The sequence below is a fragment of the Rhinichthys klamathensis genome, unplaced genomic scaffold (genome assembly GCF_029890125.1).
Source record: "Rhinichthys klamathensis goyatoka isolate OS25496 unplaced genomic scaffold, OSU_Roscu_1.1 h1tg000090l_1, whole genome shotgun sequence".
Lineage (NCBI taxonomy): Eukaryota > Metazoa > Chordata > Actinopteri > Cypriniformes > Leuciscidae > Rhinichthys > Rhinichthys klamathensis.
In genome coordinates this window covers 5,773,527-5,788,874 of record NW_026606629.1, presented here as the reverse complement: position 1 = coordinate 5,788,874, position 15,348 = coordinate 5,773,527, and the positions used below count along the sequence as shown (strand labels likewise).

The 15,348-nt window shown below is 38.9% G+C and overlaps 1 protein-coding gene across 2 annotated transcripts in view; it reads left to right on the top strand.

Moving 5' to 3' along the window:
* The window catches only part of tmeff2a (transmembrane protein with EGF-like and two follistatin-like domains 2a), a 61,647-nt gene that overhangs the window by 10,697 nt on the left and 35,602 nt on the right, over nucleotides 1-15,348 (top strand). The window lies entirely within an intron of this gene.

The following is a 15,348-nucleotide window of genomic DNA, read 5'->3' as shown; positions in this document are numbered from 1 at the left end:
CGTACCACTGAGAAAAGAGAAACCCCCCATTCTTTAAGGGAGATGGACCACTTTTGCACTTATAAGTCTGATTCATTCCGCCAAGCTGAATTATAATTCACTAACCAATGTGGCCAAAGTGAAGCAGTAACTATTACATGGTGCTTATCATTGGGTTGGATTTAGTGATTTTCTTTTTTTTTATGGGATGAAATGCAGTCACTTCACTTTGGTCTTGTCTTGCACTGTGCTGGAAAGTTTTTTTATTTATCTATATAGAAGTAGTATATACACTATCTTTCAAATGTTTCTTTAAATGTTTTTGAAAGAAGTCTCTTTACATTTACATTTATTTTGCATGTATTCATCTAGCAGATGCTTTTATCCAAAGCGACTTCGAAATGAGAAATACAACAGTGCTCAACAAGGCTGAATTTATTTGATCAAAGATAGAATAATAATATTGTGAAATAATATTACAATTTAAAATAAAAATAAATTATTGTATTTTAATATGTATTTTATTCCTGTGATGGAAAAGCTGAATTTTCAGCATCATTACTCCAGTCTTCAGTGTCACATCAGGATCCTTCAGAAATCATTCTAATATGCGGATTTGCTGCTCAAGAAACATTTCATTATATCAGTGATGAAAACAGTTTTAACAGCTTAATATTTTGTGTGGAAACTGATATTTTTCTTAATTTGTTTATTTTATGTTTTATGTTTTTATTATGATCCATACATTTTTGAATAAGCATGTTGAAGTTTAAAAAAAGAAGTGTGAAATGTAAAATTGAATCTAGCCAAGAAAATGAATCAAATGCACCGAAGTATCCCTGCGGCTGACTGAAAGCAGAAACTGAGAGCAATGCAGAAATTAAAGTCATTTAATTTACCTAAGTACTTGTAATACTTGTAAAAACTTTCTTTAGCACCTTATTGCATTATGAGAGGTTAGTTAAGCCCAATATCAATTTAGCCGTTTTTATGTGATTTTACCTGCTGTAAAATATGCAGTAAAGCAGAACAGTTTATATAATGCAATTTGTAGTATGTCTTTGGACCATGAATAAGTTAACTTTGAAACCCAGGGGCACAGCATGAATCCCATAAATAGTTTTCCGAAACAAGTTTGATGTGGCAAAGCAACGTGACTATTAAAATGAAGCATGTCTCTGAAACAGAAGCAGGAATTCTGGAACAGTGATTTTAGGTTTTGTTCAGGATGTTTTCAAGTGTTTTGACTCCTTAAGTTTACGGTCTTCTACAAGTTCTATAAAAACTATATAGAACTATATTCTATAATAAGATTTAAATTTGCTGCCAGATTGGCATAATTACATTTTCTACCAGAATGAGTTTACGGGGTCATGCTAACCAGCCATGCATTGAGCTCTTGGTCTCTTATATTCTTTTTTGGCAAATCCTAGATCATTAAAGATCAACAAAACAGAAAATTGTTGTTCCAACAATGAAATGTTGTTCCAAGCCTGTATGACTTTATTTCAGACTAATAAATGAAGACAAACTGTTCTCTTTTTTGATATTTTGAAACTGTGCCATAGTTCTGTACAGACAACAATTAAGAAATGCAATTTCAAAAAGCCAGCAGAAAAAGAACTGCTTTTTTCCCTGTCAGATTTTTCCCTCTTTCTAGCAAATCTTTGATTGTCCTCAACTGGACATGTACCATCATGTCATAACGGATCGTGTTGTGATTCTGCATGTTCAGTCATGCCCGTGCGGATGACTCACTGTGTTATGACACCTCTGATCCAAAGCTCTGATGCTCAGTCATTCATGTGCACTTTCATTGCCTACTCATGTGATTCATTAATGGGGGGTTATTGCTTAGCCATGGACTGCCTGGGCTTTTTGTTTTTTGGCTTGTTTGCAAGCTAGTTTATGGAATTGTCCCTTGCCTGTTGATGATGTGTGGTCTTGATTCAGTTTAACTGGACTGATCAGTTATCATAGCATCTTCTCTCTGCTTGGCTCGCCTCTCAAGCACTGTTTCTGGTTACACTATCCCCCCGGCCATCATTGGATAACTGAGGTGTTGCCATTTTCAGATGGATGTGAACCGGTTGACTTAGCAAACAGCTTCTAGTTTGAGTTCTAGCCAAGGTGCAGCACTCAAGTGAACTTACCCATGAAAAACTGCGTCTCCTTCAGATCTCCTTTAGCGTGAACTCTGGGAATGAACTCGCAAGGCGCGCAGACAGTGGCAGAAGGTGGACGACTTCCCTCCGGGCCTTCGGCTGCCCATCATAAGAGCCATTTTCAGCCAGACCTCTTTGCATATATTTCCATGCATTTGTGATCCTTTTATTCTTCAGTCACATGGCTTCACCGTGGCTGGAGACAGATTAAAAGTGGGGCTTTATTCCCTGGTGCCATTAGACAGTCCTACATGACCATGAATCATGTTGTACAGGTGCAATACCAAAATGTGCTTGGAGTGCCTGTAACTGCAAATTCGAGTGTCTTCTCATGTTTGTGTGGAGAAATAGGCCATGAGACGTTTTGTGTTACAGTGATTTCACTACAGGTAAAATGGTTCTTTTTCAGCATGAGTACCTACGACAATAATGACCCCATTTTCCTTACTTTGCAAGTACACAGTGTACATTAGATGACGATAAAAGGGTTAATAATGAAGGGATGACTTTGAATAAAGTAATAAAAAGCTTTTTCTTGGTGACTTCATATTTCTTTTAAATCTGGCATCTGTGGTACACCATCTGGAGCGCACACGTTTGCTTCGTGTATCTTGATTTTTCATCCATTTTGTATTACTGGAGTAAATCTAATAGATTCTCAGTATACAGTCTGCTACTTTAATGTCTAAGAAAATTGTTTGGTAATTTGTTGTATTTTTTGTTGCATTTGTTGTATTTTTCTGATGAGCAAATTGTATTATGACATGATTTTACAAAATATGAGTGACTGTTTTTTCCCCATTATTATTATTTCCATTGTTGCAGGGTCTCCACCAAAGAACAAACATACAAAAAAGAAATAGTTTTTCAGAATGGCCTATGATTTAAAACTAAGGTCTATTTTATGCAATAAAAGTGAATCAAGCAACATTCCTTTTATAATGTATTCATTTTATAATGCATGCAATAACCGTAAAATCATTATTGTATGATTAATGTAGAATTCAGCTTATGTGCGGTCACAGGTGTGTGGATTTATTGGCTATTTTATATTTTATTGTGGTTCCTCCAGTCAGAACTCAGAGTCAGATATTTGCATTTTAGAAATGTGTTTAAAAGTAAAGTGTGTAATTTCTTACCCGTGGAAGACGGAGGTAGTGTTTGAAACCTGTTTAAAAATCATTGGTTTGGCAATTGCGTTTGGTGCAGAAATAGTGGTGTAGAAATCACACTCTTCTGCTTTAAATGACTTGCAGAAATGCATTTAAATCATTTTGGGTGCAATCCATACATGAGGGTTTTTTTTTTTAGCCTATTTTAGCCTATTTTTTATAATTTTTTTAAGTCTAAGCTTTTTTTTTTCATGTCTTTCACCCCTAATAGCTTCTCTCCATGAGCTGCCACATGAGATAACTTTCACCAATATATAAAAAATGAAGCAATTAAAATCAGGAAGGAAGTTATTTCAGGGTGGAATTAGGTCCAGTTTCCTGTTAAAGTCAGTCTGGTGGGATTGAAAATGCAGTTATACTGGCAGCATCCTGACTATGTTAGATGCGGGATGTGTCATACATCCATGTACACCGAGTCCCTCGGCTGGCATGTGCTAGACATGAGATTGGTTGGTGGTTTGGCAGCTGGAGAGTCGGTGGTGTGGGGATTCTACCGAGGTAGGTGATATTCGCTTGAGCCTGATGCCACTCAGGATAGCAGCATCTGTATCAGTCCCCGCGTGGCTCCCCTCAGCCTGTCAGACGCTATTACCGAAGAGCCGTCTCCCCTGACAGGGCCCGGGAGCTCCTCGCTGGGAAGAGCGTTGCTCTAATCAAGAGCAGACTGCCAAGCGCTTACAGAGCGAGGCATGAGCCTTTCTGCCCTCCCCATAGCCTCCCCCCACCCTCATCAGAGGCAAACAGCACGCACATGGGCATCCTGGGAATGGGGAATGTCACTCAGTCACACAATGGCAGGCACGTCTCTGTGTGAGGGGGTGCAAAAAATACATCATCTGGTGAGACATGCACCAGATTCTTTTTTTTTCTTCCTTGTTTGTGCCTCTCCAGGATATCGTGGCTGATCTGCTTCTATTTTTTCCCTCCCATGACCCTGTTGGCCACCATCCCTGAGAGCTGTCACAGATAATGTGCTTCTTTAAGAAAGCAAGCGTCGAATCCAAATGCACTAAGACATAGTTACTCTCTTACTTTCCCCAGTTGAAACTGGAGTTAAAGGAATATTCCAGATTCAATACAAGTTAAACTCAGTTGACAGCATTTGTGGAGTAATGTTGATGGCCACAAAAAACTGTTTTGTCTTTTGTCTTTAAAAATGTAAAGGTTATGGTGAAGCACTTAACTACAGTGAAGTAGATGGTAGAGGTCTACACGGGTCCAAAAATTCATATCCCAACCCGAAGGGACCCGTAATGTGCTACACGGAACCGACCTGGACCCGTCTATTATTTGAAAGCTGGACCCGAACCCGGCGGGAAGACACAGACCCGACTGGATCCGATTGTCACATATTCCACACTAAATTGCTATTTACAAGTCAATAAACCATTCGCGGAAAATACAACTTTTTGTTTTACGTAATTTTAGTAGCCGTCGTCTCCCTTCTTTGAAGGCTACCTGACTGATGCATTGCAATCCTCCGCAAGAAAGTTCTATCCATGTTATTCCTCTCGGTATTCCAAGCTTAATCCACTCATTATTTCAGCTTCAAAAGTCCACTTGATGTCACGGTGACGGATGACAAATGCGACTTTGCAGATTTGCATTTCGACTCGAGTTAACTCGCATAATAACTTTGACTGTTTGCCCTTTGTAACTATAATAACGATTGCTCGTTCAGTGCCATGGCCGCTTACGTTAGTATTATTTATTTGCTTTCATCTCTGTGCTCTCTGCGCCGAGTCTGACCACCAAAACTTTAAGATTAAACAAGACGGTTCATATATTATTATAAAATTGGGAGAAAGTGTAAAGCACGGCTTGGCGGAATAAGTCCCGGCTTTTGAGTAAAAGAGCCAATCGTCAATTGGTAATGCCATTGTGTCACTGCAGAAGCTCTGGTTGCCGTAGAAACATGACGTGCTTGAGACTGCACATTCGCGTTAGCTGCCTGGAGCACCTTGAAGAGCTTTTTAGCGCAATTTGTGTTTTTTTAAGCTTATTTCCTGGCTCACACGTTTCTTATCCTAATTTTACAAGGGTGTTCTCCGAGTCCGGACTCAGGTATTACACACAATGTTAAACAGACCCGGGACCTGAAGTAATAGATTGGGACCCGGCTGACCATTTAAAATATAGACCCAAACCCATACGCATCCCGGGTCCGGTCCCGGGTGTTCCGTGTAGACCTCTAGTAGATAGGGCCCATTTTTTTCAGAGGATTTAAAAGCAAAAATGTGAAGCTTAAAATTGCTCTGAAAGCATTACATTTTCTGTTAAACTTGTGTATTATTTGACATTTTCTAATTATCAACATTTGCTGATACCTTTTTCTGTTTAACTTTTATTTTAACAGCTCTAAGAATGGCAGCACCTTAGTGTTGATTGTCCGTATTCATTCGTTTACTCTCTTTGTTTAACAGTTCTGTCTAATAAGTTATTTGACAGAACTGTTAAACAAATAAATTAAATGGTAAATGAAAAAGTATTGATGAACCTGAAAATATTTCCCCGAAAATGATGAATTTTCGGTTTCGACTACAAATAGTTTTGGAGAGCTGAATTGTTGTACGAAACAGCTTTTTTTAATTAGCACTTCTCCGATGGTCACTGTCTATTTCGTGCACACAATGTGGATAAACAACAGGTAAACTAGGGCCAGGTTGACGATATCGGTTTCTCGTTTTTTATCAATCTTCATTTTGATGAGCCAAGATCTTTTAGTCTTTGCTATTTTCAGATGATCCATAAACAAAGCTTCACTGAACATTATTTGTAGTGCATCTTCCATCCATTATTCACAATAAACTTTGTGCTTTGTTATTTTAAAATGAAACAAAGTGTGGGCTTTCAAATTTGCCTTTCCATTAGCAGAAATGCAAATGCTAACACGTTGATGGCATTTAACAAATACACATTTAACATTAACGTGTTTGAATATCTAAAGTATTTAAAAGCGAATACATTTGCCTGCCTAGTGCCTAAAAACGTGTGTAATTAGCAAATTAGCATTACCTGCTCTTTATTTGACAAAATGTGGCTTACCAGAGTGCACAGTTGGTTACAAACTTTTTTGTGTGTGTGTTTTTAATAAATTCTTTATTTGTGAGAAATACTATAATAGGATTACAGAATCAATAATATGCTTTCTAAAGTATGAATCAGAATTATTTTTCAGATTTATTTTTTAATCAAGTTCAAATATTTTTTCATGTTGATTCATTTTTTTTTATTATGAAGAAACAGGTCAAAATCATATTTTGTGGTAACCAACATAATGCCAAAAGTGCTTTTGCCTGAGCTTAACTTGAACTGTAATTTTATTTTGAATTCAGATAGCTCAAACCTTTTCTTACAAGGCATTTCTAAGTTCCTCATCTGAAGCGAGCAACATTTTGGAATGGTGAGAGAACAAAACGCATGTGAGTGAACGTTCACCCTCTCGTCCTTGTGCGAGACCCTCCCGTTCACATTCCTTCACTGGTTTAAGGTCAACTCATCCCTTTGGTATGGGACTAATGATCTGACAGAAAGGCCCAGTTTTCCGTCGACGTTCCCTGGAGCTTTTACTCTGTCACAAACGCTGTGCCAGACATCCATCACTTCACCGACCCAGCTGACAGGGCCACTCGAAGACGCTATCTCTGTCTTTTGTCACGAACCACAGGTGTTCCAGTGCCTGGAACATTAAGTCTTCTTAGTGCAAGTGCCACTCGTGACATCTGAGATTTTCAGATTTCAAGGTTCGGACAGCCTTGTGTTTTCCAAGGAAACGGTGGTTGGAGTACCATGGATGTCACTGGAATTCAAACAGACGATGTCCTGACTTGTTTCTCCGTTCCTCAGGGCTTCGACTCCATCTTTGACAGATTTGTTCTCCTGATAAGGATCAGCTGATGTTACTGATACACAGCCGATAGGCTTTACGTTATCTTAATGGAAGAGAAAAAAACAGACCGGGCAGACTTCTTGTCTGTGACTGTCTCTGTACATGTCAGATTGAGCTGTGCGCGCATGTGCACGCGATGTCTGTTTGCAGTCACAGCCGCTCACTCATGGTGCACTTTGAGCATCGTTCTGGCCTCTCATGTTTCTCGAGTCGTGCTGTTTCAGCCCTCATAATGTGCCCAAGGGTGAAAAGAAATGCTACATAATGCTTAATGAATCAAATGGGTTATATCATGTTCCACAATGCATAATTAACTCGCTATGCCTGTTTCATCTCAAGCTGTTGTGTACCCACTGGAAAGTAGACAAGTACACACATTTGCTTTTCTTACTCCGTATCAGATCAAGACTCCTTTAGCGCTTCTCAGTCTGTTGGACCATATGGGAGTTTTGCATCTGTACTCAAGAAAACCGCTGTTTTATATATGACACTCAAATTTCACACTTCCTCGCGGATATCCTTACATTCAGAGTTTCATTCGCTCACAGTGTTGTACAATAAACACATATGACAACCTCACTTCAGTATTTGTGCGGGTACAAACCAACTGCCTTTTCACCTGTTTGCTAACACCCCATCTTAACCAAGATAGTCTTACAATCTTGGACTTCCCAAAAAGTATCATTCTCATCTCAGTTTAGAAGATTTAGACCTTTGAATATGATCGTGTTGATACAAAACACAAAAGTGCGTGACTTGTGGATGTTATTTTTTCACCTTGGCAGCGTACAACTTGAATTCACTTTTTTAATGATATTTCTATGATGCTTTTATCCTGTTGTTGGTACAAGAAGTAACCATTGAGAACATTAAATTAGCCACAAAAAAGCTGCCATGATATTACATTTGCTCTGTAGCAAAAGACATTTTTCACCATCAAAAAATGTTTGGGTTCTAAACACCATGAGAGTGATTTAGTGATGACAATTTTCATTCTTAGCCTAAATAACCCTGGGTAAACTATGGAGTCCTCCAAAACCATCTGAATGTGGGACCAGAATGACTTTAGTATACAGCTCAAGAGTGACATTTTGGTGGTGCAGGATACAAGTCGCTAGACTGCCGTTTCCTTATGGCAGTGTGTTGTCTTAACATGTCAGCAACTGTACGGTAGTTTTCAGTGCTGTTAGCGCTTCCTCGTACAGAACTGTAGACGCAGTATGCAGTCAGTCTTATCACCGCACCGATCGCTTCTGCTGCTCACTGTGTCTGACTTTAATTGCCTGTCTTGGTTCAGTCTAGCCCTACTGCTTGAGAAGTTTCTTTGTGTAAGCTCAGGCAGTACAAGTAGTGCCTAGCATAGATGGATTGACTTGTCAGAAAGAGAACAGCTGATTTGTGCCTCTGAATAGATGAATAGATCAACTAATAGATGGACTGACTGATGCGGGAATGAATGCCTGGATTGGGGGGAAAAAACTGATGGATGGGTGAAAAACAAGGAAATAATGGGCTGCCACTTGCTAGCTCTAATACTAACTCTAATAATGCTGCAACACTTTTCTGTTGGCTTCCTGCCTGTGATTAAGTGTGACATCAATTCTAGGTATAGTGTAAATGAGATGTTAAAAAGGGGTAGCACAGGTGTCTCTGAGTGATGTTTGTAGGGACTTTTTCGATGTTGTGAAGAAACACAGGCTTCAAAATAAGTAAAATATAATGAGGGAAATTGGAGCAAAACAAGACCTCTTTTAGCCAGAGCACAGCCCCACAGCAGCCCCTGCAGGACAAAACAGGAACTTCAGCACCACCGATGGAGGCTCAAATCAGAGGTATCAAAACACACAATGCATTACAATCAAGAGTTTTAGTTCCTTTGAGCCACAAAGGCAAAATATTGTAAATATAATACTTAAAGCATATTGTATACAAGCAAACCTGCTCACATATGCACAAATCGCTTTGGAACACTGTCAAATCTTGGTGGTAGACAAAGAGACAAAATGCACAAGGAGTAGTATGTGAAAGAGTATTGGACCACTTGAGAGAAAATGTAACCCCCAATATGCCTAGCACCGCCTTATAGTTAAAAGTGCTAATCACCTGTTTGTTTATATGCACATTAACTGGATGTAGCTTTTAGTGTAATTTGAGGTTAAGAGGCTCAATTTATGATATCATTATTGTCATATTCCATTGCTAATTTTAAATACATTATTCTAACAATCTTGACAAACAGTTTTTAAAAATAATAATATATTTTATTTGTAAAGCGCCTTTCTCACATTTCACATTAGAAAAAAATAGAAACATCTCAAAATAGAAAAAGTAGGCTTAGTAATAAAATTAAAGTACAATAATAGATTTAAAACAAAATCAAAACAATTATACATCCAGCTCAATACAAAGGAATAAACAAATTGATTAAAGTGCTCCTATTTTGCTGTATTAAAGGTTCCTAATTTTGTTTTGGATGTCTCCTACAACAGGTTTACATGCATCCAAAGTTTAAAAAAAAAACACACTAATTGTCTCATTATATACACTGCTCATCACCTAATTTTGAGTCTGAAAACGGTTTGTTCGAAGATTCAGGGCCCTATTTTAACGATCTGAAACGCAAGTATCAAGCGCGAAGCGCAAGTAACTTTGTGGGCGAGTCTTGGGCGCTGTTGCTATTTTACCGGCGGGATAAATGACTCTTGCGCCCGACGCTTTAAAAGGGGTTGGTCTGAAATAGCTTTATTATTCATAGGTGTGGTTTGGGCGTAACGTGAAATAAACCAATCAGAGCGTCATCCAACATACCCTTTAAGAGCAGGGGCGCATGTTGCATGGCGGATTGTTATTATTATGGCGGATTTACCAGGTGTGCGCTAGGAGCGGTTCACAGCCGAGGAGACCGACGTTCTTGTCAGTGCAGTGAAAGACAGAGAAGTGACGTTGTATGGGGATGGGAGAAACCCACCCAAATCAGCGTCGGTTAAACAGGCGTGGGAGGAAAAAAAACTAAAGTTTTTACATCTTCATGGACACCACAATGATTTCCCTCATGTGTTAATATTTTTCCTTGTTATAATGTATGATTTGCAAAAATAAAAACTGCTGCATCTGTGTTGATGAGAGAATCAAAGTGTATGCGCGTTGTGCACCCGCTACATAATGGCCAAGCATGCGCGCTTAAAATAGTCAAGTCAAGTCAAGTCACATTTATTTATATAGCGCTTTTCACAATACAGATTGCATCAAAGCAGCTTCACAGTGATAACATGAAAGTAGTACAACACAGTTCAATAATATTGTTGAATATTAAATATCCCCAACTAAGCAAGCCAAAAGCAAGGCGACAGTGGCAAGGAACCAAAACTCCATCAGATTGGATGGAGAAAAAAACCTTGGGAGAACCCAGGCTAGTCAGGGGCCAGTTCTCCTCTGGCTAACAATCATAGGGTTTCAAAGAAGCTTTACAGTAAGTGCATATCAGAAAGTACCTGGAAAAAATACATTTAGTTAATCATGTAATATTAAGGGGATAACATATCGCCGGCGTTGAGTCGTCTCTTCGCAGGCGTTGAGTCGTCTCTTCACAGGCGTTGGTCTTCTCTTCACAGGCGTTGGGGCATCCGAAAATAGCATTATGAACAACGCGCAACGCGCCACTGACTTTAGACTAGGTTTTTTCTGGTCAGTGGCGGAATTGTTTTCTGGAACTGCAAAATAGCACTAGGGAATGTTTGCGCCGAAACACGCCTCCTTTTTGCGCCGACCCGCCCAGGGAGCGCAAGTTCATTTCCTAGTTTACCGACGTGCGTCTGTGGAGGGAAAAGCCCGCTTTGCGCGGGTGCAAAATAGGAATGATACATGCGTCAGTGTACAAAGTCATTTGCGCCGGGTGCAAGATAGGGCCCTCAGTCTCTGTAGACCCCTCCTTTCCGAGAGCCTACTCTGCTCTGATTGGTCAGGCGGCCCAGTCTGTTGTGATTGGTCGACCGCTTATAGCACGAGTTAGAGACAGAACGATCATTACCATATCACAATTTCTGTTCCAGAGGCTTCCTCAGCGCATGATACACAGTGATACGAACAGGAATGATGGCATCAGTTTTTCCATATCAATTCCAGCCTTCATCCTTTTGAAGTGCATGCAAAGTAGATTTGCAGCACTGAAAAGAGCGTCTCCTCTGCATTTGTTGACAACACTAACCAAACTTTCCCAGGCCTCAGCAACTACAGTATTTGAAGGCGGGTCAAAGTAGACATTGTTCGCAGGCAGTCAATGAAGACCATAGCCTGGCATTATGCAAATCTGTTACATTGTTACATAGGTAGCCTACATAACAGGAAGTGAGACTGGAATTGCTGATGAATTGTTTCGGCAGTCCAGAATTATTCTTTCTTTTAGGAGACAGTATCTTTATTTGTCGTGCACTTTGATCTTTAAAACTTTGCATACCTTTTACAGTGTTACAGAGATGCCAGTTCAGTAAACTGACTTGACTTAAAGGTACTTAAGAGCCAAATTGTGTTGTGAGTCATTTTGTTTTTTTTGGGTGAAGACATTTGTCAACCTCCACCCTGAGTGTTTGTGTATCTGGCCTCTGTTGGGAGGCTCATTGCGTTAGATTGCTTTCGAACACATGCTGTCTGGCCTTATGTTCGTCACTTACATGTTTCTTTATCTCTGTGGTCTTTTTGCTCCTTTCTATGCCTGTCCCTCTCTCACCGTGTCCCTTACTGTTTCCTTTTCTCCCCCGCTTTGTATTAAGTTAACCCTAGAATGCAGGAACCAAAAAACCTACACGAATACATAAAGAGAAATGACCTGTATTGGAATTAATGGTTTTCTTCAAAAACATAAGTGTCCTATTAATTAAATAATTCAAATAATAGATGATACACAAAAGTTTTAATATATCAAACATGCTTATTTCTTCACTTTCCTTTTATACTGTATATGCATTACAAAAGATGAAATTTATTCTTTTTAAATGCAGTTGTACTTTTTCCAAACAAACACTCAGTTTTGTAATGTATTTTTTTTTCCTGTTCACTGGACTTTGTTATTTTTCTAATCTATAACTGCATAATAAATCAGAAGTCTCAGGAAAAAGCTTACTTCTGTATTGAAGCCTAAGGTGGATAAGGAGGCAGACGGATAGCCAGTATCTTTTGGTTTTATACATCACAGTTGTGAACCATGATTTGCTACTTGCTAGTTAGTTGCAGGTGATATTTATAATTTAGGGGGTTGGGTCATACTCTTTCTAGATCTCATCTGATTGGACACAAATCTGTGTAGTGCAGGATGAGTCATCATTATCTTTATTCCATATTTGTTCCATCCCGTTTCGGTCCATAGCTTTTTAAATGCAAGAACACCAGTGTGAACGGCGCATTAGACATTTTGGGACTGCTGTGTAGTTTGCGTAATTCAGTTGTCTGCAAACAAGAAAAGGCTTGTCTAATGCTATTTTTTTGTCATGGCTAACTTTGAAATGATCAAACTTTTTCTGCAGTGGAATTGGACAGGTATATGTGTACTATATCTATCATCATGCTTTTCAGCTTTTTCAAGGTCCTTTCATTCATCATAATGCTACTTCTTCAATCCTACTCCTCTGACCTGCAAGTGAAAAGCTGGGTTTTTTTGTTGTAGCTGAAGTGTCTGCTCATTTAACTGTTAGTGTGTCAGAGACTCATTGCTTTCCCTCAATTTATTTCAATTAACTTTTCTATCATAATCACCAGTTATTTTTCCTCAAAGATGAAGTGCTAATGCACTCCTTCCCCTCAAGAGGTAAAGTTAAAAGGACTAAACCGCAGGGGCTCTGCAAAACAGGCATTTCTCTGGGCATGCTGGGGGCTGCCTGTGGCTGGCCAGCCTTTCTCACTATTGCATCATGCCAGCCCAAAAGATTGATTGAACACTTGAAGCTGTAAAAATGTCAAAAAAGGGAAAGGTTTAAGAGTGGATAATATCCATTTCACTCTCTCTCTCTTCCTACTCCTCAAATTTTTTCTCTGTTTATTTCGAGATCATCTCAATGCTTTGCTCTTCTGAGATTTCACTGTTTTTCTGTTCGAGTGTGTCTCGGTTGCATTTTACTGTCACTCAGTCTTTTCTAACACTCTCCGTCTCAGGTGTGCTAGTTGTGGATTATTTTTATCAAAGAGAACTCAAGTCGCATTCGACCTTAGTTGAATGAGATTTTTTTTTTTTTTGAAAACAAATCTGTCACTGCTCAAGGGCATTAGATCAAAGATTGGCCCTTGCAAAGTTCAAAACTACAACGTTTTGGTTATCGACCCAGATCTTTAACCACTACGGCACACCAACCCCATATATGAATGTTTTGTCATATCAATCCATCCATTATTCATATATAACATTTTACAATAATTAACTACAGTGAGTGTTTTTCTGAATGAGTCATTGAATTATTTACTTGACTGATTCATTCAAAATCACTGATTAATTTGGGAACTAATTAATTGGTTGCGGGTTGTATTTGCTTTGACTGACCAACAAAAATAGTACCAAACAAAGTAATGGGGTCTACACCAGATGCGAGCGACGATTCAGTAGTAAACAGAACCCATTATAATCATTGGATACTGTCTTTTGCAACGCAACAAGTCACCAACAGTAAACAGATGACCCATTCTATTTCTGGTTTCCTACACGCTCTTGCATTTCTGACACAAAGGTCAAATGGATTTGGATCGTTTGCTTCGACACTTCCAGTGTAAACAGCTTCAGGAGCCGTTCGCACAGAACTTATTTGTGCATTCCGCTGCACTATACTTTTCTATTGATTTTCTATGCATACATGCGCTAGAAGGACGTGTTTGACAGAGTTTCACGTGCTTTGCAAAGATGTGGCGTGCAAGTAAAAAAATGTTACATTACGTATCCATAGACTGCATTGTTTTCCTTCCCCCAACCTTCTTCTTGTGTTTTTAAACACAATGCACACACACACATTTTTATAATATATATATATATATATATATATAAAAAAATTAAATTCTAAAATTAACTTAAATTCTATATGTGGCAATCAAATCTATATATTCATTCATGTCTGTCTTTTTCCTTTTAGCTGTATTCCACTCATTTCTATTCATTCAGTATAATCATCTCATGTAGACCTATTTTTTCCATTTTTCCTCCTATTTCACTCCACTCTCTCTGGATCTCTTGCCAGTGTTGGCTTAGAGCTTTCTCATCCTGCATAATATTGCTTCTCAGCCGATAAAACAGCGAGTACAAATCCCGCTCCAGAATCGATGGGCACAGTTATTCCTGTGACCCCTGCCAACCAGCTGGCTTCCAGCCACACAGTCCCTCAGCCAACATGTGAGCTGACAGGCCACTGCAGCCCTGCACTGTACCTGCCTCCCCAGGGGCCAGACAGACCCTGCCTGCCCGACCAGACACAGTGTGTCTCTGTGTGTCCAGGTGCATATGTGTGTGCGGTCTGGTCAGACTCTTCCAAAATACCTGCGTGAAGTTTGGAACAGCTTCATTTTCCACCAGGCCACCCAGTGATTTTGAGCTACCTGCTTCTCATGAAGTCAAGCTTTAGTGGGTTTTAAAGAGATTCACTGGAATATTTGAGTTTTTTGGTGCATTGAAGTAGATTTTATTTTGTCTTTTCTTTTGAATAATTGTGTTTGTCATAATTCTGAGGATGAACTGATGATAAAATTATTTTTGATACAGATTTAATCAATTAAATCTGAATTAATTAGATTATTCATTATGTTATGGCCAATATTAAAAATATTTGTTTTCACATTGATGTGTAATTAATACTTTGTTGTTGTTATTTCTGTCCGATCAGTTTAAAAGTCTGCAATAGCATATAGGATAACATTTTTGTCTATATTGTGCAAACCTAAATTTCCTCTTTAAAAGTAAAACCTTTTATAACCAAACAACCTGAAACCATAAATTTGCAAATGTTTCACGGAATTTTGTGATATATTCCTCCCTGGCGTTTTCTTACACTGTAATCTTTTTTTCCACTGCTTTGAGAACGTGGGCAGTGTAGTTGGCAGACTGTATTTCGACCCTTCGGAGCTCACAGTAGCTTAATTCGCATTCAGATCACACAATTCTATTCTCTGCTGTAAGCTC